General features: G+C 42.5%; 1 long non-coding RNA gene across 5 annotated transcripts; it reads right to left on the bottom strand.

Annotated features, from left to right (window-relative positions):
* Positions 1 to 316: 316 nt before the first annotated feature.
* On the bottom strand, positions 317 to 26314 carry LOC117097153. Of its 5 annotated transcripts, none has more exons than XR_004442835.1 (5): positions 24200 to 26314; positions 19588 to 20104; positions 13991 to 14103; positions 1441 to 3294; positions 317 to 1342 (listed from the first exon to the last, which is right to left on the bottom strand). It is a non-coding gene; the product is annotated as an uncharacterized LOC117097153 (long non-coding RNA). The 5 variants fall into 5 exon arrangements; XR_004442836.1 differs by having other exon boundaries at positions 1302 to 3294; positions 19588 to 19708; positions 19860 to 20104; XR_004442833.1 differs by having other exon boundaries at positions 1302 to 3294.

Raw genomic sequence — 26314 nt, 5'->3', positions numbered from 1 at the left:
GGATTATAGGCGTGAGCCACTGTGCCCAGCTCTATATTTTATTTTTATTGTTCTTGATGAAGAGTAAAAAACAAATAAGCCCTAGTGGTTAGTGGAGGGTGGTAAGAGGTAAGATTTTCCTTCAAATTTGTCTTTCGATCTACTTAAGGATTCTAATGTTCTGGACTTCTTGATGCCTGTTGCTTCCCTCATCTGGGAACATGACGGACCCAAATGGAACTTGGGTTTTCTCAGGTAATATTTATTTAATAAAGGAGAATCCTTTCAATGGTAGATGAAAGTCAGGCCTGGAGAGAATCTAGGCCAAATAATCAAAATATATTTTTCACCTGTGATTTTGGCATAGAGGCCATGGGTACCTGATGGGGTTACAGAAGGAAGAGAATGAGAAGAACATCGTCACAAAAATGTTTCTCCTGGCCAAGGTACCCCCTGAGTAGAGAGGCTGGGGCATCCTTCTGCAGGAAGGGTTTGGGCTAATGAAGGCTGCTTCCCAGAAAATAAGTGATGACCAATCAGGAGAGGTCAGGTTCCTAAGGGCCAGATGCAGGAGGACGTCCTCACTTATAAGACTGAGGAAGTGGTGTACGTGCAGACTGACTTACAAAGTTTTACTGAGCCAGTCAGCTCCAAAACACAAAGAGATACATTTTTGCCCTTACACTTTTAGGGTGGGTAGGCCTCCCCCAAATCACACACTTAGAGACCATGCCTCCAACCATTCTGTCTTTTGGCCTGGTGTGTATATGAAGGAAGAGGCAGCTACAGGCAGGCTTTGTTTTCCCTTTTTCAGTTTGGAACATTTAGGGGCAGATAACTTGGCATAAAGCAAACATAATTACATGTCAACTTCAAAGAGGGAAAATATCACGTACTTTAAATTCCGTAACCTGCCATGAAGGAAATTTTTCATGTTGACCTAATTTTATTTCTTATCTACCTACCATAGTTCAGAATAAAAATGTTGGTTGATCTTATAACTCAGTGCTTTTATTGGAAAACAATGTTTTTAAGTGGCAATATACTTCTGCATAGAATATACATTGTCCCAATAATGTATTTTACAGTAACTGACAACTATGGATAATGAATGGCCACTTTGGTAGGGAATTTAACATCTTTTTAAAAAGCAAAACTATAGGCTCGTTCATTTTTGTCTTTATTTAATTTTTTTGTATTTTATTCTTATTATTACTCATTTATCATTATTAATCATTGTTTCTTTACCTTCTTGTTTTCATGCACTGACTCAATCAAGTATCCAAGTTTCTGGTTACAGCAATATTATTTTCACTCTTTCATTAATTTCTGGTTTATTTTATTTTAGGTGCCAGAGAAGACACTGCAGGGTAGAGATCAAAGGAATCTTAGTAATTGTTCAATCCAATCTCCACACTTTAAAGATGAAGAAACTGGTATTGAGAAAAATGCACAGCTTACCCAAGGTTGCACTGCTGGTTAGTAGCAGAGATGAATTTAGAATCCACATCTGATGACTACACCATATTGCTCCCAGTTTCCCTGTCTGTTCCACACGTAAAAGTCTGATTCTTCACTTCTCCTTTGAGTATATAGATTTTTAATATTTTTGTATGTCAAGATGGAATTTTCCTCATACGCAGCCCCTGCCTTTTCTCCTCCCTTCACATCTTGCAGGATCTTTAACAGAATTTAAAAGGAATTTTTTGTTTTGTTTTGGTGTATCGGATAAAAGTCAAGGGAGGGAGAGGGCCAGTATAAGCAAGAGAACTCTTTGTCTATCTTGTAGATGCCGTAGTCTGAGGTATCAGAAACACACAAAGATTTGAAGAACTGGTACATGCTCCCAGGTGGGAAGCCAGGACTCTTGGTAGGATCTTGAGGACAAGGCAAAGGACAGTAAGAGAGTGAGGGGATCCTAGAGGTGAAATCAAGGAAGAGAAACTAGAGACAGAGAAAGAAACTGGCTATCCGTCCAAGATGGATCCTGTGTGGACTGATGGGAGGCTTGGCACCGTCCTTTGGTAGACTTCATGTGGTTGAATAATTGGCCAATGGAAGGAATTTCTTTTTTGGTAACAGACTCTGTGTGTACAGTTATGGATCTTAATTTATAATAAAAGGTTATATTGAAAATTGAGCATATTGGCAATTCTGGGCTTTAATATTACTACTGTGCTATTTAGGTCCCAACCATCATTTTAATCTGGGCATTCTTGAAACAGCTCTCATTATTGGTATGTCAAGCTGTCTCATAGGGCATCTACTTAGCAAAAGTGGAGTGAAGTGTTCAGGATGCATAAATGGGGTGAAGCTTGTGGTATTCCATTCCTTTTTGCTGAAGCCACTCCTACCAGCTGCTTTCTAGATTATTCACCTTATATGAGCATGGTGCAGTATAAAAGTTGTAGACTTTGGTCTCAGACGGATCTAAATTCTAATCTTAGCTCACTACTTCCTAGTTAAGGACAAGATTTCTTTAACCATCCCAAGTCTCAATTTTCTCATGTCTAAAATGGCAGAAATAATGTGTACTTTGCAGGGTTGTTGTGAGAATTAAACAATATGGGTAATGCACTTGGGACAGTGCTTCACACAAAATTGTCACTAAATGGTGATCTTTCTTTTCCTGGCACTACAAAGCTGAGGAGAGGAGGGAGGGAGATGAGTGTCTGGAGGAAGAAAGGGCAGGAGTTTCTTTATCTTTGAGTGAAGGAGTCTTGGGGGTTAGTAGGGATATAGGAATAGTGAGATGGCTGGGAAGAAAAAAAGAAGGATGAAAAGAGGAAAAGAATAGGATAAAAGAAGGATACGGTGGAGAAAACGGGCAAGGGCCCGAGAAAGAAGAGCGAGAATGGCAGTGATGGTGAGCATTGGTGGAGTGACGGAAGGTTCTCCAGCTCCGGTCGAGCTTGTTAGAAGTGCAGAGTCTCAGGTCCCTCCCCAGACCCTCTGAATCATGATTTGCAGTTTAACGAGAAGTCCCCAGGTGATTCCCATATCCATTAATTCTGCAGAGTTGATGTTTTCATCTGCTGTGGGTGGGGGCTAGGGAGCAGATGTAGAGCAGATTCAAATCAAGAGGAAGTCCCCAGGGCTTTGGGTTATCTCTAAATTTATCAGGAAGACTTCCCAACGAAGTGGGTTGAGATCCAGGATGTGTCACTTTCCTTTGTATTCACATCTGGCTGGTCTGGACACAGGTTCTGCAAACCAGAGTCAGGCTGTGGACTCAGGGATTCTTGGAACTTCTCTTCTGAATCCAAAGTAGCAGGTGTGGAGGAACAAGGAAGTGGAGTGGTGAACATTATTTGTCTATAGAGGAAACAGGAAGAGAATGGAGATTGTCCTTTCAGACACATTTGGCAAGTGAGGTAGTCATCCTGCACCGCACCCTCCTCCCTACCCCTTCAGCTCTCGGTGTCCTACCTTTTCTCTGAGCAACAGAAGCACTTTTGTCTGCATTTAGGTTGCTCATCGCTGGTGCTTTGGAAAGAACACTGGGCTAATGCCCTCGGGCAAGCCACTTCAGCACCCTGCTCCCAGTTTCCTGATATGCAAGAAGGGCTGAAAATTGTGATGGTAGGTGCCCAGGGTTTCCCAGTGCAGTGGGGACTGGAACTGTGGTCTTCTGGTGACTATTTCTGCCTGATGGTACTCTCAAGTCAGCAGCTAGCCAGGTGATAAAAGGGAAAGAAGCTGCTGGGTGTAGAATAGAAAAGTGCTGGGCCTGGGGCCAGTGGAAGAGCAGGAATAGTCGCTGTTCAGTCCTGCTACTTGTCAGCATGAGGGAATTTGGGCCTAGGGTAGCCAGACAATCTTTTCTTTTTTTCAAGAAAAACTAGAAGTCCAGACTTTTCTGTTAGATTTTCTGAGTTTTTAAGACTGACTGTGAATTCATTAAACACACACACACACACACACACAGACAATGAGAAAACCTGCTGCTCATATAAAACAAATCTGAGGGCTGTTTTGAAGACTGGCAGTGAATTCATTTAAAACACACACACACACACACCACACACACACACACACACAATGAAAAAACCTGCTGCTCATACAAAACAAATCTGAGGGCTGCAGCAGCTCACAGGCTGCCAGTGTGTGACCTCTTTCCTAAGTCTTTTAAAAGAGGAGAATTGACATTTTCATCAGACTTGAAATAGGTAAACAGGACCAAGACTCTGGAATAGCTGCTTGCCCCAGTATGGCAGGCCCTGGCAACGCCTGCCCCAGGGATATAAAAACACGGATTTGGCTGGGCATGGTGGCTCATGCCTATAATCCCAACACTCTGGGAGGCCTAGGTGGGTGGATCACCTGATGTCAGGAGTTCAAGACCAGCCTGGCCAACACTGTGAAACCCCATCTCTACTAAAAATACAAAAAAATTAGCCAGGTGTGGTAGTGCACACTTATAATCCTAGCTACTCAGGAGACTGAGAGGCAGGAGAATTGCTTGTACCAAGGAGGCGAAGGTTGCAGTGAGCCAAGATCGAGCAATTGCACTCTAGCCTGGGCAAGAGCAGCGAAACTCCGTCTCAAAAAAAAAAAAAAAAAACAAAACCACACACACACCTGGATTTGTCCTTCTTGATGGACACAGTTTGAATAAAATAAAGTTGCCATACCCTTTCCATTGCAACTAAACATAAAAATACAAGAATATTCAATAAGACACATACTATGGGATGAAAAGAGCATGTTATAATTAGTTTATTAATCACTGTCACCCTCTTGTCATGTGCTGATACATGAGTAATGTATGTTCAGAGTATTGATTGCATCCAAGCCAGGATTCCTTTGTGGCATCAGCTAAAGGACATGGTGACCACAAAGGTCCACCTCAAGTTACTACCTTTTGTGAATTGATAATGGGGTGCACAGCCAGGTGTAATTCAAGAACATCTTCCCACAGGCAGCGGGTGGTTATGGCTGCACTGCAGTCGCTGTGTTGCTTTCAGCCTTAATGGGAATCTTCATTGAAACAGAAACCTAATTCCATTTAGGTTAATAATTTGCTCACGCAAGCTTCCTTCCCAGAACTAGCCTGATTTTTACACCTTCTGAGGGGAAACTGGCAGTGATTCCTCAATGCAGGTGGATATCTTATCAGGTAAAGTAGGGTTAGGAAAGACTTACATTTTTACTCCAAGCCATTTCGATTGCTTTTTTTCATAGTGAAAGTGTAGTAACTCTCTCTTATCTCTGCATGCACTGGTGCTAAAAATGTGTAGGACCACAGTAGTTGGCATTTGTCTCCCAGATAGGCCAGCCTGAAACTTGGGAGTGGAATGAGCTTGTATTCAAGCTGGTGTTAACCAGGACTGTAGCTATTCATTCCAACTCTACTCTTTTCATCCAGGCTGTTGAATGATCAATGGCTATGGAAATAATTTACAGGGCCAAAAGAGGGTTCTGGGAATGTGATAATTTGGATGCAATTTCTATCTTTCCCACCCCCCACTCCAAAAGTTCTTCCTCTCTGGACTCAAACAGCTGCTAACTCCTGTGGATGGCTGGGTGCCAGTGAGGTCTCAGGCTTTGGTGGGTTCCAAGCAGACAGAATTGTAAGCTTCCTTCTTCCAGTGGGCTGGGCAGGTGCCTAGAGAATAATGTCAAAGGTGAAGAAGGGAAGGCAGTCAATCCTAAGTGGAGAGGGGCTGTCAGGGCTAATGTCAACACAAGCCTAGTGTGACTGTGCTGGGTTTTCCTAGCTGAAGGGGCCAAGGAGGAGCTGAATGGGAGACTGAGTCCTCCACCTGGAAGCTAGGGCAGTGTGAGAAGTTTGGGAGGTTTCCTGCAGGTGACTAGCAGGGTGCTGGCAGCTTCTACAATTCAGTCTGTGGGGACCTTCTGCCACCTGTGGGGCTCCCACCACTTAGAACACATAAGCTGCCACACCCTGAGTGGGGCTCCCACCACTTAGAACACATAAGCTGCCACACCCTGAGTGGGGCTCCCACCACTTAGAACACATAAGCTGCCACACCCTGAGACCTATGAGCCCATAAAAAAATAACACCCCATTTAAAATGGGCCAGCAGCCAGAGACAGGAGAATCAGTTGGAAAAGCAGAACACACTCCCAGCAAACTAAAGCTTGGAGAGGAGTGTCTGAGTTGGGGAGGGGTGCGTATAGGAGCTTCAGTGAGAAAATAGCAACTTTTGGTGGGTGGAAGGAGAGGGAGAAATAAGATTCTAAGGGTCTAACGAGGGGAGGAGAGAGAAAGTAAAATGATCCTAAAGCTCTCATCTTGTTAAAGTGAAGGGATCACGAGGAAGCGGAAGCATCTCAGTGGGGTAAAAGATGAGTATTGGTGAGGATAATAGTGTCTTGTTTTCAAATGCTGGTAGAGAAGTATGTATCAGAAAGCAACCAGGAAAGAGTGATTTGTTCAGGCAAACTAATATAAGGGAAAGAAAGAAAAAAACACTAAAAATAAATTACAGAAAATGTAGGTTGGGCTGGGCACGGTGGCTCCCACCTGTAATCCCAGCACTTTGGGAGGCCGAGGCCGGTGTATCACTTGAGCTCAGGAGTTCGAGACCAGACTGGGCAACATGGTGAAACCCCATCTCTACTGAAAATACGAAATTAGCCAGGTGTGGTGGTGCATGCCTGTAATCCTAGCTACTTGGGAGGCTGAGGCAGGAGAATTTCTTGAACTCAGGAGGTGGAGGTTGCAGTGAGCCGAGATCATGCTACTGCACTCCAGCCTGGGTGACAGAGTGAGACTTTGTCTCAGTTAAAAAAAAAAAAATAATAAGTTGGAAGAAATAAAATCAAGTACTGTATCAGTCACACACAAAATGTGAAGACTAAATTCTTTCTTTAAAAGACAAACTATTCCACTGGATTAAAAAAGCAAAACCTATTTATATAAGGAACATAATTAAAATATAGTAATAAAAAAGGCTGAAAAATCAAAGAGTAGGCAAATGCAAACAAAAAGAAAGACGTAGAAATGTTAATGCATAGTGGAATTTTAGAAGAAAAGCACTACAAGGCGTTATTATGTAATGATAATATAAGTAATACTATCATTAAAGAAAATATAACAGTGAAAAACCTTTAGGTACCAAACAATATAGAAGCCAAACCTAAAGCAAAAACAATCAGAAATGCAACAACAACCCAACAAAACTGTACAGTGAAGGTGAGGGACTTCAGAATATTCTCTCATGAGTGAATAGGTCTAATAGATAAACAATAATATTGACTTAATGGCTATATGTAGACATTATATCCCTCAAATAGAGAGTATCATATTTCGCTGTGTTTATGAAACACTAAAAAGAAAAAAAAAACACTAAAAAGAAAAAAAAAACACTAAAAAGAAAAGAAAAAAATTCTGTATTTGATCATAAAGAAAATACATTTTTAAAAAGTGAGATCTAACAGATTACCTGATCATAATTCAATGAATTGAGATACAAATAATATAACTTAAAGATTCTCAATGACATGGAAATTGAAAAATGTGCTACTAGATAGCAGGTGGATCAAAGAGAAAATTTAAAGGAAAATTACAAACTATTAAAGCAAAGAAAAGAATAACTTATACCAAACCAAGCCACAGTAGAGGCTTACTCAGAGGAACGTTTATAGCTTTACATTTTTTTAGGAAGAAAGATGAGAAATAAAGAAACTAAATATTCATCTTAAGATACTAGTAAAAGAGCAATAACTAAAAGGAAAAGGAAATTAACAAAGATAAAAACTTACATAGAAAGCAAACCAAAAAAATATATAGAAAGAAAGTATAAATCAAAATGTGGCTCTTCAAAAAGACTAATAAGATAGATAAATTCCTCAAGAGCCTGATAAGAAGAAGGAGTAAGAGAAGAAAAATATGCACGAATTAGAATGAGAAAGGAGATATAATTCAAATAAAGACTAACAGAATCATCAGAGACTACTATAAGAAACTTGGGGAACAAGTATAAAAACCTCATGAAAATGAAGGATTTTCTAGCAAAATATGAATTAACAAAATGAATACAAGGAAATGTGGAAAACTTGAACAGATCAATTATCATAGAAGAGACTGGAAATGCAACTAAAAAATCTACCATTGAAAAAAGAAGGCCAGGTGCGGTGGCTCATGATAGTAATCTCAGTACTTTGGGAGCCCAAGGCAAGCAGATCGCTTGAGCCCAGGAGTTTGAGACCAGCCTGGACAACATGGTGAAACCCCATCTCTACAAAAAACACAAAAATTAGCTGGGCACGGTGGCGTGTACCTATGGTCCCAACTACTCAGGAGGTTGAGGCAGGAGGATCACTGGAGTCCGGGAAGTCAAATCCGAGTGAGCCGTGATTGTGCCACTGCACTCCAGCCTGCGCTATACAGTGAGACCCAGTCTTGAAGGGAAAGAAAGGGAAAAGGAAGGGGGAAGGGAAAGGAAAAGGGGAAGGGGATGGGAAAGAAGAAGGGAAAGGGGAAGACGAGGGGACTGGATGACTTCACAGCCATGTTTTATCTAACCTTTAACACAGATAATTCCATGTTATTTAAATTACTCCAGGCCATAGAAAAGGATGAAAAGATAACTACTTTGTGAGCCAGCAAACTTTAATACAAAAGCCTGATAAAAGATATTAAAAGAATAGAAGATTATAAAGTAATCTTACTTATGAATGGATGCAAGTTTCTTTTTTTTTTTTTTTTTTTTTTTGAGACAGAGTCTCGCTCTGTCACCCAGGCTGGAGTGCAGTGGCTGGATCTCAGCTCACTGCAAGCTCTGCCTCCCGGGTTTACGCCATTCTCCTGCCTCAGCCTCCCGAGTAGCTGCGACTACAGGCGCCCGCCACCTCACCCAGCTAGTTTTTTGTATTTTTTTTTAGTAGAGACGGGGTTTCACCGTATTAGCCAGGATGGTCTCAAGTTCCTGACCTCGTGATTCTCCCGTCTCAGCCTCCCAAAGTGCTGGGATTACAGGCTTGAGCCACTGCGCCTGGCTGAATGGATGCAAGTTTCTAAACGAAATACCAGCCACCACCTCTGGTTAAGCTTCATGTAGTGCACAGAAGTATTTGCTACTGTTCTTTCCCAAAATTCTGATAAAATGGCAGTAAAATGATTCGAGAGGCATAAACTTGAAGGACAAAAAGGAGAGGAAGCAACACCAACAAAATTTTGCAAGTTTGAAAACATATGTACAAGTGGTAACTGACTTAGCAGATCATAGAAAGCCAAAACCCAAGCCGGATGTAAGTTTGCCTCCAGAAATGTTCAGGAACTGGAAGAATCAAGTACCTCTGAAAATGAGGAATCTAAGAGGAGTGGAAAAACAGGAAAATTAATTTAAAATCTACATAAGGAATAGTCTCCCAGGTCGCCTTCCTTGCCTTACACAGGATGAAGGGACCTCTACTACCTCTTTATACAAGACTCTCTAAAGAGGTTGAGCCAGAGGGATTCCGAACTCAGAGACACCAGGCACACTGAGGCAGGGATCCCATGCTGAAAATGGGGATTAGGATATTAGTTACAGACAAGTGAGACTGCTTGGCCCTAGTCTTCATCCAGACTTTACCTCCCAGAATGCTAACGGTTGTGCTTATCCCTTCCAGGAGGGAAATTAGAGGTTTTCTCTTGGGGAACCTGACCAGCTAAAGAGAGAATACCTAAAGATATTGACAGAAGGCCCCTGTGAAACTGATAGTGATAGAGCCCAGTCAATGAACAGGTTTCACCTACATCTTTGAACAACTCCCAAATAGCCATTTAGTGCATCACTCTTAAATATGAGCAGACAACCAAGGACCACCAGACATGTGAGGAAATCTAACATGAAAGGCAGAGACAAAAAAAAAAAAGAAAGAGAGAGAGAGACAGAGAAAGTGGCAGCAGAAGGAAGCTTTTATTTATTTATTTTGCTATGTTGCTCAGGCTGATCCTGGAGCTCCTGAGCTCAAGCTATCCACCTGCCTCAGTCTCCCAAGTACCGGTGTTAGAGGTGTAAGCCACCACTCCCAGCCAGAAGGAAGCTTCTTAAAAGCCCTCAGTCTCTCTAGAGAGAAAAGAGAAGGTACTGTATTCAAGAAACAAAAGAGGCTACTACAATGGAACATTTGGAGAACAATTGAGAGATTTGGAGATTAAAAAAGGGACCACATAAAGGAACAATTCAATAGTAAAGTTAGCAGTTTTTGTCAAACTGGCCAGAAGATGGTGGCTCATGCCTATAATCCAAGCACTTTGGGAGGCCAAAGTGGGTGGATCACTTGAAGTCCGGAGTTTGAGACCAGCCTGCCTAACATGGTGAAAAACTGTCTCTATTAAAAATACAAAAATTAGCCAGGCATGGTGGTGTGCACCTGTAATCCCAGCTACTAGGGCAGCTGAGGCAAGAGAATTGCTTGAACCCAGGAGCTGGAGGTTGCAGTGAGCTGAGATTGTGCTACTGCACTCCAGCCTGGGCAACAGAGTGAGAATCCATCTCAAAAAAAGAAGAAAAAAAAAAGAAGTGTTGTCAAATTTAGCAAATAAAAGTTCAAGACTCTCCATTTAATTTGAATTTTATAAAAATAACAAATAACTTTTTTGTATAAGTGTGTCCCATGTAAGACTTAGTTTGTCTGAAATTCAAATTTGCCTAGGTATCCTGTGTTTTATCTGGTAACCCTAGTTGGAAGATGAAGTCTCCAAGAAAGGAGAAAGAGAGAGAGAGAGAGAGAGAGAGAGAGAGAGAGAGAGAAAGAGAGAGAGAGAAATAAAGAGAGAAAAGATAAAATCCAAAAATCAAATCAGTTGAGGAAGTCCAATATTTGAATGACAAGGAGTTCTAGAAAGGGAAAACAGGGGAAATAAAATTATCAAACAAATTTCCCAGAACAGAGTGAGTGTCTACCCCGAGCCAAGCATCAAGGACAAAAAATACCCAACACCAAAGTGCATCACTGTGAAATTGTAGATCACTGATGACAAAACAGTGAAAAATCAAGCTAACACAGAGGATGAGGAATGAGAATGGCAACGTTTCTCTGTATAAATAATCTATCTATCTATTTATCTATCTACCTATACACGTGCACACACACACATCAGTGGCTCATGCCTACAATCCCAACTACTCAGGAGGCTAAGGCAGGACGATTGCTTTAGCCCAGGAGTTTGAGGCTGCAGTGAGCTATGATCACACCACAGCACCCAGCCTGGGGACCGAGTGAGACCCTGTCTCTAAATAAATAGCCTAAATTTTAAGAAATGATCAAATTGATGCTGAAAATATTTTAAATAAGTTTTAGCAGACGTTTCTAATAAAATTTCTAAGAAGAAACTACGTGTGTGTGTGTATCAGGTTTGTCAAAGATCAGATGGTGGTAGATGTGCAGTGTTATTTCTGAGGTCTCTGTTGTGTTCCATTGGTCTATATGTCTGTTTTGGTATCAGTACCATGCTGTTTTGGTTACTGTAGCCTTGTAGTATAGTTTGAAGTCAGGTAGCATGATGCCTCCAGCTTGGTTTTTTGGCTTCGGATTGTCTTGGTTATATGGGTTCTTTTTTGGTTCCATATGAAATTTTAAGTAGTTTTGTTCTAAATCTGTGAAGAATGTCAATGATAATTTGATGGGAATAGCATTGAATCTATAAATTACTTTGGGCAGTATGGCCATTTTCATGATATTGATTCTTCCTATCCATGAGCACAAAATGTTTTTCCATTTGTTTATGTCTTCTCTTATTTCCTTGAGCAATGGTTTGTAGTTCTCCTTGAAGAGGTCCTTCACATCCCTTGTAAGCTGTATTCCTAGGTATTTGATTCTCTTTGTAGCAATTGTGAATGGGAGCTCATTCATGATTTAGCTCTCTGCTTGTCTATTATTGGTGTATAGGAACGCTTGTGATTTTTGCACAATGATTTTGAATCCTCAGACTTTGCTTAAGTTGCTTATCAGCTTAAGGAGTTTTGGGGCTGAGACGATGGGGTTTTCTAAATATAGAATCATATCATTTGCAAATAGAGCGAACAGGTAACTTACAGAATGGGAGAAAATTTTTGCAATCTACTTATCTGAAAAAGGTCTAATATCCAGAATCTACAAGGAACTTAAACAAATTTACAAGAAAAAAGCCCCCATCAAAAAGTGGGCAAAGGATATGAGCAGACACTTCTCAAAAGATGACATTTATGTGGCCAACAAATATATGAAAAAAAGCTCATCATCACTGATCATTAGAGAAATGCAAATCAAAACCACAATAAGATATCAACTTATGCCAGTCAGAATGGTGATTATTAAAAAGTCAGCAAACGACAGATGCTGGCAAGGATTTGGAGAAATAGGAACACTTTTACACTCTTGGTGGGAATGTAAATTAGTTCAACCATTGTGGAAGACAGTGTGGTTATTCCTCAAGGATCGAGAACCAGAAATACCATTTGACCCAGCAATCCCATTACTGGGTATATACCCAAAGGAATATAATCATTCTACTATAAAGACACATGCACACATTTATTTATTGCAACACTATTTACAATAGCAAAGACATGGAACCAACCCAAGTGTCCATCAATGATAGACTGGATAAAGAAAATGTGGTACATATCCACCATGGAATACTATACAGCCATAAAAAAGAATGAGATCATGTCCTTTGCAGGGACATGGATGAAGCTGGAAGCTATCATCCTCAGCAAGCTAGCACAGGAACAGAAAACCAAACACTGCATGTTCTCACTCATAAGTGGGAGTTGAACAAAGAGAACACATGGACACAGGAAGGGGAACAACACACAGGGAGGGCCTGTTGGGTGATGGGAGGCAAGGTGAAGAAGAACATTAGGAAAAATATCTAATGCACCTGGGGCTTAAAACCTAGATGACAGGTTGATAGGTGCAGCAAACCACCATGGCACATACATACCTATGTAACAAACCTGCACATTCTGCACATGTATCCCAGAGCTTAAAGTAAAATAAAATAGGCCGGGCGCGGTGGCTCAAGGCTGTAATCCCAGCACTTTGGGAGGCCGAGGCGGGTGGATCACGAGGTCAGGAGATCGAGACCCTCCTGGCTAACACGGTGAAACCCCGTCTCTACTAAAAAAATACAAAAAACTAGCCGGGCGCGGTGGCAGGCGCCTGTAGTCCCAGCTACTCGGAGGCTGAGGCGGGAGAATGGCGGGAACCTGGGAGGCGGAGCTTGCAGTGAGCCGAGATCGCGCCACTGCACTCCAGTCTGGGCGACACAGCGAGACTCCGTCTCAAAACAAAAAACAAAAACAAAAACAAAAAATAAAAAAAAAGTATGTAAAAGACTACCAAAAAATAAGAACAAGTATTATTCTAAATGGCAAAAGGAGACTGGTAAGAGATTGTTCTAGAGAGGTAGCAGCCCCTGCATCATGAAGAACCTTTTTCTATGAAGTTAAGAAATGTAGGCCATATCTTTCCTATATTTCCGAAAATGTGAAGGACCACTTGCATTAGAAGCACTTGTTTTGGAGTCCCAAAAATTGACATTTTAAACAGAACCCCAGGTAATTACATTTTGGGATAATTTTGAGAATGCCAGCTTAGACCAACAGTAATTACCAGAAGAGTTTGAACTAAGGAGCAATAAATCAGATTTCCAGAGACCCCTCCTTTCCATTCTGTCCCCAGACTACTCTTCCCCTAGTCATTCCAATGCAGGACCAGCAGGGTTGTTTTGTAAGTCAACTGCACCATTTCCTATGGAAAAGTTAGGCCACTTGGCCTCTCAATGCTGGAAAGGTTACTGGAAGTGGCCCTGGTTCCTGGAGCATCATGCTCTATCTGATTCACATAACACAGCAAGATAACATCATCCTGGGACAGAGAAAGGAATGAATGCTAAGTTTTGTCTGAAAATCTGAAGCTGGTTTTGAAAGTTTGTTGTTTGTTGTTGTTGTTTAAATTCCATAATAACAACAATTAAAATAGTTATCCAAGGTGGTCAGTGCCATTTTTGCAAATGCTGGAGGAAGTAACCAGGATAGAGGAAATCCTCTGGGCGGGTCTCAGAGCCTACCTGGAGTTGTTTTCATTCAGAATTTGGTGACATCAGTTGAGGGAGGGAGATGGGCTGTCTCTAGAGATCCTGGTGAGTAACAGCCATACAGAACCACAGAGCATCTCGGGAAACTTAAAATAACAGCAACAAGAACAAAGTGTCCTTCTCATTACATGGTTTTCAAATGGGCCCACTGCTTCCATAGAACTTATGTTTATGGTTTCTTTTGAATAAACACAGAAATGGACCCTCCCAATCTTAAAACCTGAGAAGCTTACATTTGTCTACCCTGAGTTCTTTTCTCAGGACACCAGCCATTAGGCCTCTCAGATAGAGGTAAGGAACGGAAACTTACCCATTCACCACATCTGGGAAACATCAGACCCCTCGCCCATCATGACTGTGACCAGCTGCTGCCTGTGGATCAGCTCTTCTTCCTTATCCCCTCCCTCATTCCTGTTTTCTCACTCTTAGTTACATTTCTTCCCTGCTATATAGGCTGTGAATTTTAGTCAGCTGAGGAGACAGATTTGAAACTGATCTTCCATTCTCCTTGGCTACAGCACCTGAATAAAGCCTTCTTCCCTGGAAATTCTCAGTAGATTGGCTTTCTGTGCAGCGAGCAACAGGACCTAGACCAAACCCCTGGCGTTTCAGTAACTGCTCCATAGAGGGCAAGGGAAATGACTGAGTGACCTAATGAAACCTACCCCTGCCTTTGAGAACAGAGAAACTCTAGGCAGTGGTTCTTAAAGTTTAGCACACATCAGAATCACCCAGTGTTTTAAACACTGATAGCCGAGCCCCATTCCAGAGTTTCTGATTCTGTAGATCTGGGTACAGCTTGAGAATCTGCATTTCTAACAAGCTCCCAGGTGACGCTGATGCTGATGCCTAAGGGACCACATTTTGAGAATGACTGCCCCAAGGTAGGTAAAGGAAATCCTCTCATCAATGTATTTTTTTGCTTGGGCAATGGCCTCATTACCTTTCCGATGGAGAAAAACTAGGAATGTTGATGGGATGGATGCGGGGATCATGCTGAAAACTCTTCTCTTTTTTTTTTTTTTTTTTTTCTTATTTGAGACAGAGTGTCACTCTGTGGCCCAGGCTGGAGTGCAGTGGTGTGATCTTGGCTCACTGAAACCTCTGCCTCCTGGGTTCAAGCAATGCTCCTGCCTCAGCCTCTCGAGTAGCTGGGACTACAGGTGCACACCACCATGCATCACTAATTTTTGTATTTTTAAAAGAGACAGGCTTTCACCATTTTGGCCACATATGGTGAACTCCTGACCTCTGGTGATCCACCCACCTTGGTGTCCCAAAGTGCTGGGATTACAGGCATGAGCCACTGTGCCCAGCCTTGAACACTCCTCTTGAAGCCAAGAAACAGATTTGGGCCTACCCGATCAGACAATTATGCACCTGTTTCTATGAATCAAACCATAAACAACTTATGAGTGACTCATAATTATAGCTACCACTTATTAAGTGCTGTCTATATGCCAGGCATGGCATGTACATTTAATCATCACAGCAGCCTGCTACCCCCTCCACACTAATCTTCTCAGGCGTATTCCCACCCCAGGACCTTGGCAGAGGCTGGACCCTAGACCTATGTAGAGGAAAATAAATATCTTTTCTTCCCATCTTAGCTTCACAGCTGAGGCCCCATAATAGAAGACAGATGAATAAGAGAAAAGTATAAAAATGTATGTAATATAAGTTTTACACGGCGTGGGAGACTTCAGAAGAAAATGAAGACCCAAAGAAACAGGTAAACCTGTGTATTTTTTATACTCAGTTTGATGGAGAAGTATGATTGGACAAAGGGAATATGATCTAATGCTAATAACCTGGGGGAAACTTAGCAATGGTTCTTTGCTCACATTTTTCTCTGTGTCCCTGGGTCTTCAGAGATAAGGATGTACCTTTCCTCTGCGTATAGGGAGGGTACCTCTTGAATAAGGGTCTTATGACCTGCTTCAGGGCAAAGTCAGAAAAATCCTTCCTAGGTTTCATTTGACCTGTTTCAGGCGAGAAGAGGGGAAGGTGAGAGTGACTTTTCTGCTTCTGCTGTTTTCTTTAATTCCAAGGTTCATACTTTGGGAAAATATGTCCTGAAATCCATCACCTGGAGTGTGCTTCCCCCACATATCTCTCTCCGGCTCTTCTTTAAGGGTCTTGCAGATACCATTTTGTCAGAGAGGCCTTCCCCTTCCCTGGCCACCCCATCTAGAATCTTAGCCCCACCCCTGTCCCCAACCCACCGTCACTGCTTTATTATATGTTTTGCTTGTTTATTATCTGTCTTCCTTATTAGCACATATTATCTGTCTTCCTTATTAGCACAAGGGCGAGGATTGTGTCTGGTACACAGAGTCTGGAACTATTTAGTAGATAGTTAGAGGCAATATTTATTGATAGAATGAACAAACTAAACCTTTAGAGAGCCAAGCCTTACTTGGCAGGGATGTGCAGAATTTGGTAACATGATGATTAGAACCCATCAGTTAAAAAAGCAACACATCTGACATTATTTCCTTGGTGGGAGCTGTTTGAAGATGTGGGAAGAAAATAGTAATAAGTAGAAATTAAAACAGAGAGAATGAGAAGTAGGGAATGAGGAAGAAGCAGGATGGGCTAAGAGGAAGTCTGGGCCATAGCACTACTTACTTTGGCCCTGGGGGCACTTCTCCCTGAGTCTCCTGCCGAGGGTGGCTCTGGGCGGGTAGGTATGTCACCCTGGCTCTTACTGGGGACAGAAAACAGCTGCTGCAGTTAGCAAGCCAGGAGAACCCTGTCCAGCCCAGGTGCTGGAAAGCAGGGTTCATTTCTGAAATGACAAGGGTTCGCTGAAAGAGCGGCTTTCAAATAGCCAAACCAGTTGACTCTGGAGGGAGCTAGAACTAGGTTTTCACCGAGAAGCAGCGGCCGGCTCAGCAGCATGGCGGCATTGAAGATGCAGGGTCAGAGAGAGGGGATTGTGTAGAAGCTGGCTGCGAGCCAGCCACCAGACAGACTCCTGAGGCAAAAGGAAGACTCTGAACCTATCATTTAACTGCGTAAACAGACTCTGGTTGGAAACATTGTCTGACAGAGCCCATGCCACGTGGAAAATATTAAACATTTCCTCTCTTGGCACCTGTTTCTAACAGACTGGAGTGTTGACTATTTTGCAACGATATATAAATTTGGTTCGTTAGCAAACTCCATGGAGAGTCCACATGCCCTGGCCAACGTAGCTTATCTCATATTTAAACATGAAAAAAAAAAGAAAGTGGCTGAAAGGTTGAGTTCACGGCGCTGTGAACACACAGGCAGGTGCTCTGTCACGCTTCACAGCACAGCACCCACACGAAGCAACAGGAGAAGGAACATAAAATACTGTAAAAAGCAACCAACAGACTTCACCCAGAGTGATCTGCTGACCACCAATGGATTCAACTTAATTCCATAAACAGCAGTGGTAGAAATCAACTTAGAATATAAACTTACTCTTTAAATAAAAGCTAAGAAGTGAGAGTGATGATTGGGCCTGCAGTGGTTAAAGTCCCCAAATTGTAGAGTAGGTAAATTGGCAAACCTTACTTCCTACTCCATCAAGAAATTGGTGAGGACCTGGTATGGGCTGCTTAGGGAAGATCATATGTTGTGTGACAATAGTCACAAAGCTAAGAGGCAGGCAGCTGCATTCAGCCCAAAAGGGAGTAGCTATCAGGCTAAGGGCTCAGGCTAGGGTAGTAGAATTGTTAAGAGAGGTTACTCCACAATCAAATAAGTTTCGGACATAACAGGTTAAACATAGTTAAATAGGTCTCTTCTTTTATAGGCTTCTTTTATAGGCTGGGAATCTATAAGAGAAGATAATAGTAGGGAGTGTCTCTCAAATATTTGACCATAGCAGGCTTTTATAAGAGAGCCCACATTAGAAAAAACTGCTCTAAACTTCTTTATTTCGTCTGCACCTATGCTGGGGAAGAAGGCTGTGGTCTCAGTGTGATTGTTTATAAGCAAATTTGGTTAGATTGGTAGGAAAAGAGTTGGTCACAACTAGATTAGTGAGTTTCTGAAATGGAAATCAAATTTCCTCAAGCCCCTAAAACTGACTGTGACAAATGGTGACCTAGAGAGGATGCCCCTCCAGATGGGACTCGGGGTTGACCTTTCCTGGATATGCCTCACGCTACAGGGCTTTAGACAAGACAAATCTACCATCAGATTCTAGTGTGTTTGTTTATTTGTTTTGTTTTTAAAGTGCTGTTTGCAACCTACCAAATTGATTTTATTAACCTTTAAAGGATTGCAATCTGTCATTTGAAAAAACACTAAACTCTATCTGCACCTAAGCATATTGACATTCTTATACCCAGCCAGGCATGGTGGTTCATGCCTGTAATCCTAGCACTTTGGGAGGCTGAAGTGGGAGGATCACTTAAGCCCAGGAGTTCAAGACAAGCCTGGGAAACATAGGGAGACTTTGTCTCTACAAAAAAAATTTAAAAATTGGCCAGGCATGGTGGGGCATGCCTGCAGTCCCAACTATTCAAGAGGCTGAGGTGGGAGGATTGCTTGAGCCCAGGAGTTTGAGGCTGCAGTGAGCTGAGATCGCACCACTACACTCCAATCTGGGTGACAGAGCAAGACCTTGTCTCTAAAAAAAAAAAAAAAAATTCTTAAATGCTTTTCCTCAAATAATTTCATGCTCACTATTTTATGAGGTAAGAGAAGAACAAAGGTGGATTGGAAGGGCTTTAGGACCATGTCTTTCTTTCAGGAAAAGTAGTACCTAGGATCTTCTTCAAGCAATACAAGATCTGGACCAGAGCCCTGGTTTTGAAAAAGAATACGGAGAACCGTGGTTAGAGCCGTTGTTAACTCTAATTTAGAGTTAACTCACATTTAGAGCCATTGCTTTTAAATTTTAAATGTGATTTCCTATTCTAATCTTATTCTGTAAGCAACTCACATCTATCTATTTCCTATGTTAGTTCTAATGAAGATTACAGATGAACTCCCAGATAACAGGATTGCTTTGGGTTTGGTCTGCAACACACTGGGTGGATCTTAGGAGTAGAAAAAGAAATATTTTTCTTTTCCATCTTAGGTTAGTGACTGAGGCATTTATAACAAAAGACAGATAACAAGAGAAAAGCATTAACATTTTCTGTGGCACAGCAGCCTTCAGGAATGAAGACCCAAAGAAAGGACTAAACCTGTGTATTTTTTGTGTGTAGGTCGTTGAAGAAGTGGATGGTTGTGGAGAAGTATGAATGGAAAAAGGCCATGTCTCATGGTAATTAACTGGGGAAAGCGTAGTAAGGCCTGTTTGTTCAGATTCTTCTTTGTGTCCCTGTGTCTTCAGAAATAAGGAGGCTTCTTTGGTCTGGGTATGGGTTGGGCATCTCGGGAATGAAGGCTTTATGACCTGCTTCAAGGGAGGTCATAAATAGAGCAGGTAATTTGGCAAACCTTATTTCGTATCTTCATCAAGATTCAAGGGAGAAGGGCAAGGGTAAGGTGAGAGAGACCTTCCTGCTTCTGCCATTTTCTCCAATTTGGGGCCATTGTGTCCTGAACCCTATCACAGGCAATCACAGGGCAGGTAGGCTTACCTAAAGATGTTCTTTCCTTTCCCTCACAATTAGTGTCTTGATGTCAACTCCTTGATACTGAACCTGGCTCAGCTTCAGAAGAAAAGCAGAGCCCCAGACCCAGGACCCCCATGGTCTCCTGCTGCATTGAGAAAGATTAATGGTTAAAAAAAGTTGAAAAGATTCTCTTCATACCTGCCTACCATATCAGAGAGGCCTGAGCCTAAAAACCCTGGCCCCACCCTGGGGTGTGGTTTACAAGACCAGCCAGAGACCTTACAGAACCTCCTCACCCTCTGCTGCTCTGCTGTCCCAATGGCACTTCCAGTGAATCTTGTTTTTTTTTTTTTTAGCTAGCAATTGAATGTGATATTTTGCAAAGCACTGTGGTTTTTCAAGCTTTATTTCAAGGGGTCTAGAAAATATTTTTATTTTCAGTTTTCTTTTTCCACTCTCTTTCTTCTCTTCCTGATTCACTTGATTTCCTTCTTAGTATTTTGCCCGTGAAGTTCCTCAATATTGTTCCTTAGAGTAATATCTGAAATATAAAATGCAATCTTGTTTAGAAAATTAAAAGGAAACTATAAGTGCAGATAATGGGGCTTGAGGAGCAGCAGGAGAGAAGCGGGGTAGCTGCAGGGGCTGGAGAGCCATAGTCCAGTGAGAATGGCAAATGATTCGATATAATTTCAAGACTGAAAAAATATAGATTTTTACCATCCTAAATCCATTTAACTGCTCAAATGATTATTGCTCCCCTGGTGTTTATAAAAACATTGCAGTGAAAGGAGACAGACACAGACTTAAAAGAGTTTTTAGAACCCATGAAACCCACTAAGTCTGTTTTGGTTTTGCCCGATTGTTATGAATCCTAACTTAACCATTTCACTGTCTGCAGAAAAGGGACAGTGGCATTCTGTGGTCAAGGGGTGGCTCTGGACACCGCCTCTGCATTCCTAGCTCTGCCAACAACTCTCTAGGTGATCAAGGGCAAGTCACCTCACCTTGCCAAGCCTGTTTCCTCCTTTTAAAATGGGAGGTCGGCTGGGCGCGGTGGCTCATGCCTGTATCCCAGCACTTTGGGAGGCTGACGAGTGTGGATCACTTGAGGTCAGGATTTTGAGACCAGCCTGGCCAACATGGTGAAACCCTGTCTCTACCAAAATTACAAAAATTAGCTGGGTGTGATGGCACACAGCTGTAATCCCAGCTACTCGGGAGGCTGAGGCAGGAGAATTGCTTGAACCCAGGAGGCAGAGGCTGCAGTGAACTGAGATCATGCCATTGCACTCCAGCCTGGGCAACAGAGCAAGAGCGAGATTTTGTCTCAAAAATAAATAGGCTGGGCACAGTAGTTCACACCTGTAATCCCAGCACTTTGGGAGGCCAAGGCCGGTGGATCACCTGAGGTTGGGAGTCTGAGACCAGCCTGACCAATATGGTGAAACCTCGCCTCTACTAAAAATAGAAAAAATTAACCAAGCATGGTGGTGCATGGCTGTAATCCCAGCTACTCAGGAGACTGAGGCAGGAGAATCGCTTGAACCCGCGGGGTGGAGAGCCAAGATCGCGCCATTGTACTCCCGCCTGGGCAACAAGAGCGAAACTCGTCTCAAAAAATAATAATAATAATTAAAAATAAATAAAAATAAAAAGTGAAATGAGGGATCATTCACAATTGTACTCAGGGTATTGTCAGGATTAAATGAAACAATGTGTAGAAAGTCCTCACTAAAAAGTCTGTCATCTGGTGAATGCTCAATATATTTTATTTTGGGACGCTACATGAATAGAATTACTGTAAGTAAACCAAGATTCAGTGATTGGCAGAGAGTTCCATGAAAGCCCTGCAAGAGACGGAGATGGCAGAGGAAAGCTCCCTGCAGACCTTTTGCTCCGTGTATTGACCACAGCAGATATCAACCTGGAGAGATTTGCTCCCCAGGGGACATTTTCACACTGGTGTGTGTGTTGATGGGAATGGGGAGTGCTACTGGCATCTACTGGGTAGGGCCAGAGATGCTGCTTGACATCCTGCATTGCACAGAAGAGTCCCTGCAACAGAGTTATCTGGCCTCAAACGCCAACTGTGCAGAGGTTAGGACTAGCACAAGAGGACTAGCACAGTCCCTTTAGCCTCTTAGCTCCAGGAGTAATGCTTTCCTTTATGGCTAAAAATAGTTGTAAATGGAATTGAAACCGCCCTTGCAAAGATGATGACAACGAGAGAACTCTAGCATGGCCAACTCCATCTTGCTTCTAGCCTCAAAGGCTGGCTATCCTTGCTCAGTCGTGGGCACAGGCCAGGTTAACCATGGGAGGAATTTAGTTTATAGTTTAACTTTGAAGCAAGGATGATAACAGTTCCTTCCTTAAACGGATCCCCTCCTTGTTACAGGGCTGAAAACATCTTTGTACGACTAATAAAAGACCACAAGATTAGGATTATGAAGTTGAACCATTTCAAAATAATACAAAAATTGAATAGCCTTCTTGGTTTGGCGGGGGAATGATGGCAGTATACGGAATACACTGACCTTGCCACTTTATGAGCAAAAGGTAGTTGTGGCTTACAAAAGAATGTTTCATAATATCCACAGGAAGTGAATAAAGATTCCCCTGTTGTCCCATTTGAATGCTATGCCACAGTTAGGAAGGTCAAAAAGTTTGATTATAGGGCCACCTTTGTGGTAAGAATGGAGGTTCCAGTAATCTTCATAAAGTTGGTAGAAGTGGGTTGCATAAAATGTTTCAAACTTAGAATGCCCCTCAGAGCACTGAAACTTTTGGTCATAGAGGGAAACATCTGCAGGCAAATGACTTTATGACGAGCATTATATTTTTCACGATCAGCATTATATTTTGAAGAGCTCCCCAACTGACCATGATATAATAACGACGTCTATCTTCAAAACACTTAGTACTACAGAGAGGCTTTAATGGAAGCTGAAGATATGTACGGTCAGAAAGAAATCTCCTTGACCTCCACATGAGTGAAAAAGACAGCATGGAATAATGCTCAGTGGTAGAGAGAGCACTGATCCAGGAACCCGAAGATCCCACCAGCTTCTGACTTACTGCGCATGTGGTCTCGGGCAGTCTCCAAGCCCTTTAGTTCAGTCCCGTCAGTAAAATGAGGATGGATGTTAGCATCTGCTCTATGTACCCCAGTGGGCTGTGAACATTTGCGAAAGCTTCACGAATCACTGACTAAACAATCAGTGTCTTACTATTCTTGTCAAAAGGTAATGAGAGTTAGAATCAAATTGTATCCTATTAAGGAAATATGTTTATAACCAGATTATTTCCTAAGAACTTCATGTTTCCTGGCATAGTCTTTCATTTCTCTCCTAACATAAAATCTGTCAGGAAACCTGTTTCACTGGGTAGAAAGCTGCATATCCAGTAAACATATTTTATAATGTCTTATTTTATGGCCATCTCCTCTGGTCATCTAGATAGGACATTTTGGAGGTGATCCTAGTCAGAGATCTTTTCATGACAATGGAGAGAACCCCACCCAAGTTAGTACAAATGAAAGCATATTACGAAAACTAAATAAAAAGCAGCAGATCATCTCACATGCATCCCAATCAAAGTAGAGCCACTCTTCATATGAATCTCATCCCAAACCCACAAATGACAAAATCAGCCCAGTCAATTCCCTCAAGCCTATATGACCTTACTGCTCCAGTACTCATCACTGATGTACTACAATTTCTTTCTTTTTTTCGTTTTCTTTTTTGAGATATAGTCTTGCTCTGTCGCCCAGGTTGGAGTGCAATGGTGCGATCTTGGCTCACTGCAGCCTCCACCTCCCGGGTTCAAGCGATTCTCCTGCCTCAGCCTCCTGAGTAGCTGGGATTACAGGCACGCACCACCACGTCTGGCTAATTTTTGTAATTTTAATAGAGACAGGGTTTCGCCATGTTGGTCAGCCTGGTCTGGAACTCCTGATCTCGTGATCTGCCTGCCTTGGCCTCCCAAAGTGCTGGATTTACAGGCATGAGCCAATGCGCCCAGCTGATGGACTACAATTTCTGCATCCCTTAGTTTAATCTCTTTCCTTCTTCCTTCATCTTCTTGCCTGCAAAGCAGATGCCATGCTGTTGTCTCCACATCAGCTTCCTTTTTAGCACTTCAAGTTCAGAGTGCATATCACTAAAGCAATAGAGGGACAAGGACATTGGGAAGGGTACTTATACAGAACCACCTTTGGATAAGGTGCTTAACCTCTCAATGCCTCAGTTTCCTCCTCTGTAAAATAGGAATAATAGTATTCCCAACCATAGTGCCTGATCCGTGATGCTCAGCATTAGCCATTGTCATTATTAATTTTAGGGATAGGTAAACCTATGAAACTGACCAAAAGCAGGCATAGAACTGCATAATCCAAACTCTATCAAATTCTAAAATAAGATGAGCTGTATTAAGTTTGTCAGGTACGTTTCCACCGTAGGTGATTTGGCCTCCGTCTTGAAGGAGGTGATGGAAATGACTTGGTGGAGAGAGATGTTTTGGTTTTCAATGGCTATGTAACAACTCATCCCAAAACACAGTGGCTTAAAGCAATAGCAGTTATTCATTTACCCACAATTCTGCAATTGGGCAGGACTTGGCAGGAATGACTCACCTCTGCTGTACATGGCATCTATGAGCTGGGCCATCCAAGATGACCTTTTTACTTACATGATGGCATATCAGGTAACAGCTGGCCAGGCATCTCTCTTTCCGTGTTATCTCCACCTGGCTGGCTCGGGCTTTCTGTCATCATGACAGTCTCAGGATAGTCGAACTTCTTACAATGTGGCCAGCTTCCCCCAAGTACAAGAGGAGAAGCTTCTAGATCTTGGTGCCTGAACTTGGGAATCCCAGAAATACTTTTCACCACATTGTATGCGTTGCTTGAAACAGGCACAGGGCCAGCCCAGCCTCAAGAGGAGAAGACTGTACAAGCGCACGAGTCTCAGGAGGTGTGGCTTACTGGAACGCCCATGAAAGAGACAATGACAGGAGGTTAACACAGAAGCTTAGCTGCAGGAGATGGTACATGTGAAAATCAAAGCAAAGAAAACACACCAGGATCAGCCAAGATGAGCATGAGAATTGTGAAAAAGACTGGCCTGGCTGTTGTTTTGAGGGGTAGAAATAGAACCTGAGGGTTTATTCAAACCTAAGAGAGTTCTATCATATCCCCTGTACTGTAAGATGTATAGGTTCAAACTACGGAGTAACAGAAACCCCCCACGTGTCCCTGGAAGCCATTGTCTTTTGGGAATTTGAATAATGTCTTCCTTCAACTCTAGGTCAAATTTACCTGTTGAACTCCTGTCAGTTTTTTAAACTGGGAGGCTTAGGAGCAGATACCAACTGTCACAAAGGCCCTGAGTCAGGCCTCTAATAGGAAGTTCATTTCCATGGTCATTTTTTTCTTTTACTGTCTAGTGTAGTACTTTTCCTATCTATTTTTTCCCTCTATTTCTCTGTTTCCTGAAGTGGTAAAACCCTTGGTTTTCTATCGGCGGATTATCTTTCATAGGTATAGATCTAGAAAACTTCCCAAGCTCTGGGCTTGATCGATCCAGGGTGCCGTTTGGGGAGCTGCTCTCTGTCCCATGGTGCAGGTGTATGGGGTGGGTATAAGGGAAGATCTGAGGTAGGTGAGGGGGTAGGGGGAGTGGTATTCAGTGTGACTGCTCATCTGGGGCTTGCAGTGTATGCATCAGTGCTTTTCTCTCCTGGCTGAGAAATAGAGAGCTTAGGCCTGCCTCCAAGAGTTACTTCTCTCCCCTAGAGGGCTGGCGGAGCCTGATACCAGCAAGGCATACCTGTCACAGGGAAGGCATCACAGCTACATGTTAATTAACCAAGAGAGCATGGTCCCACTTCACATCTCATTGTCAGAAAACGTTTTAACCAGAGGAAGTCATGCCAGAAATTCAGAATTTGTGCTGAGCTGCGACCTGCCCTGCAGTTACAGCTGAGAGAAGGTCAAGCCTTCCTCTTCCTTAGCCCCTGCCTCCTCTTGTCTCTGCCTACTAAGGGAACCACTGCCTCACTCCACTCCTGCCTCTTAGCCCTCCAGAGATTCCATCCCCTCTCCTCCTTTCCTCATTCTAATCACCAAACGTCTCTATGGTGCCTTCAGAATGTGAGATTTTTTTTATGCACAGTTTTGTTTTAAAGCAGTGTTAGTCTCGGGGTTCATTAATTAAAACATCACACTTAACTAGACCATTATCTCATTCACGGCTAACGCCTCATGGCTAGATCCCCTGCACCCACTCTTTCTGCCAGTTCCTAGGACTGTTGAAACAGGAATGAGCTATAAACTGGTTTGAGGATGGTGCAGGGAGCTTCAAGATTAACTTTCCTTTTTCTGTTCATCAGAAGGAAAAGAAATTAGATTTTGGAGTCATTTGACAAGGGGTAGGAGCGGGGCAAGGAAACAGTTACTTAATTATTAATAATCTTTTTAGCACTCGGATAGGTTTATCACTGAGGAAACCCCACGGGAGGTCCTATTACCGCCCTGGCACAGAGGAGTTCTATCCACAGCTGTTGAATGATGCGTGAGTATCACCCTGCAAGGAATCACTCCCCTGCTTCGTATTTTATATTTTGTTCCCTAAGTTTGTCCCTTAGGACTCTTCTTCCATCACAGACTGTATCAACAGAAAACAAGAGATGAGTTTCTTAGAAACAGCTTCTGTCAACAGTCCCTCCACCTCCCTCCACCTCCTCTGCC

The sequence above is a fragment of the Trachypithecus francoisi genome, unplaced genomic scaffold, assembly GCF_009764315.1.
Source record: "Trachypithecus francoisi isolate TF-2019V2 unplaced genomic scaffold, Tfra_2.0 Lachesis_group15, whole genome shotgun sequence".
Classification (NCBI taxonomy): Eukaryota; Metazoa; Chordata; class Mammalia; order Primates; family Cercopithecidae; genus Trachypithecus; species Trachypithecus francoisi.
The sequence above is the reverse complement of the archived record's forward strand: the minus strand, read 5'-3'. Positions and strand labels throughout refer to the sequence as shown.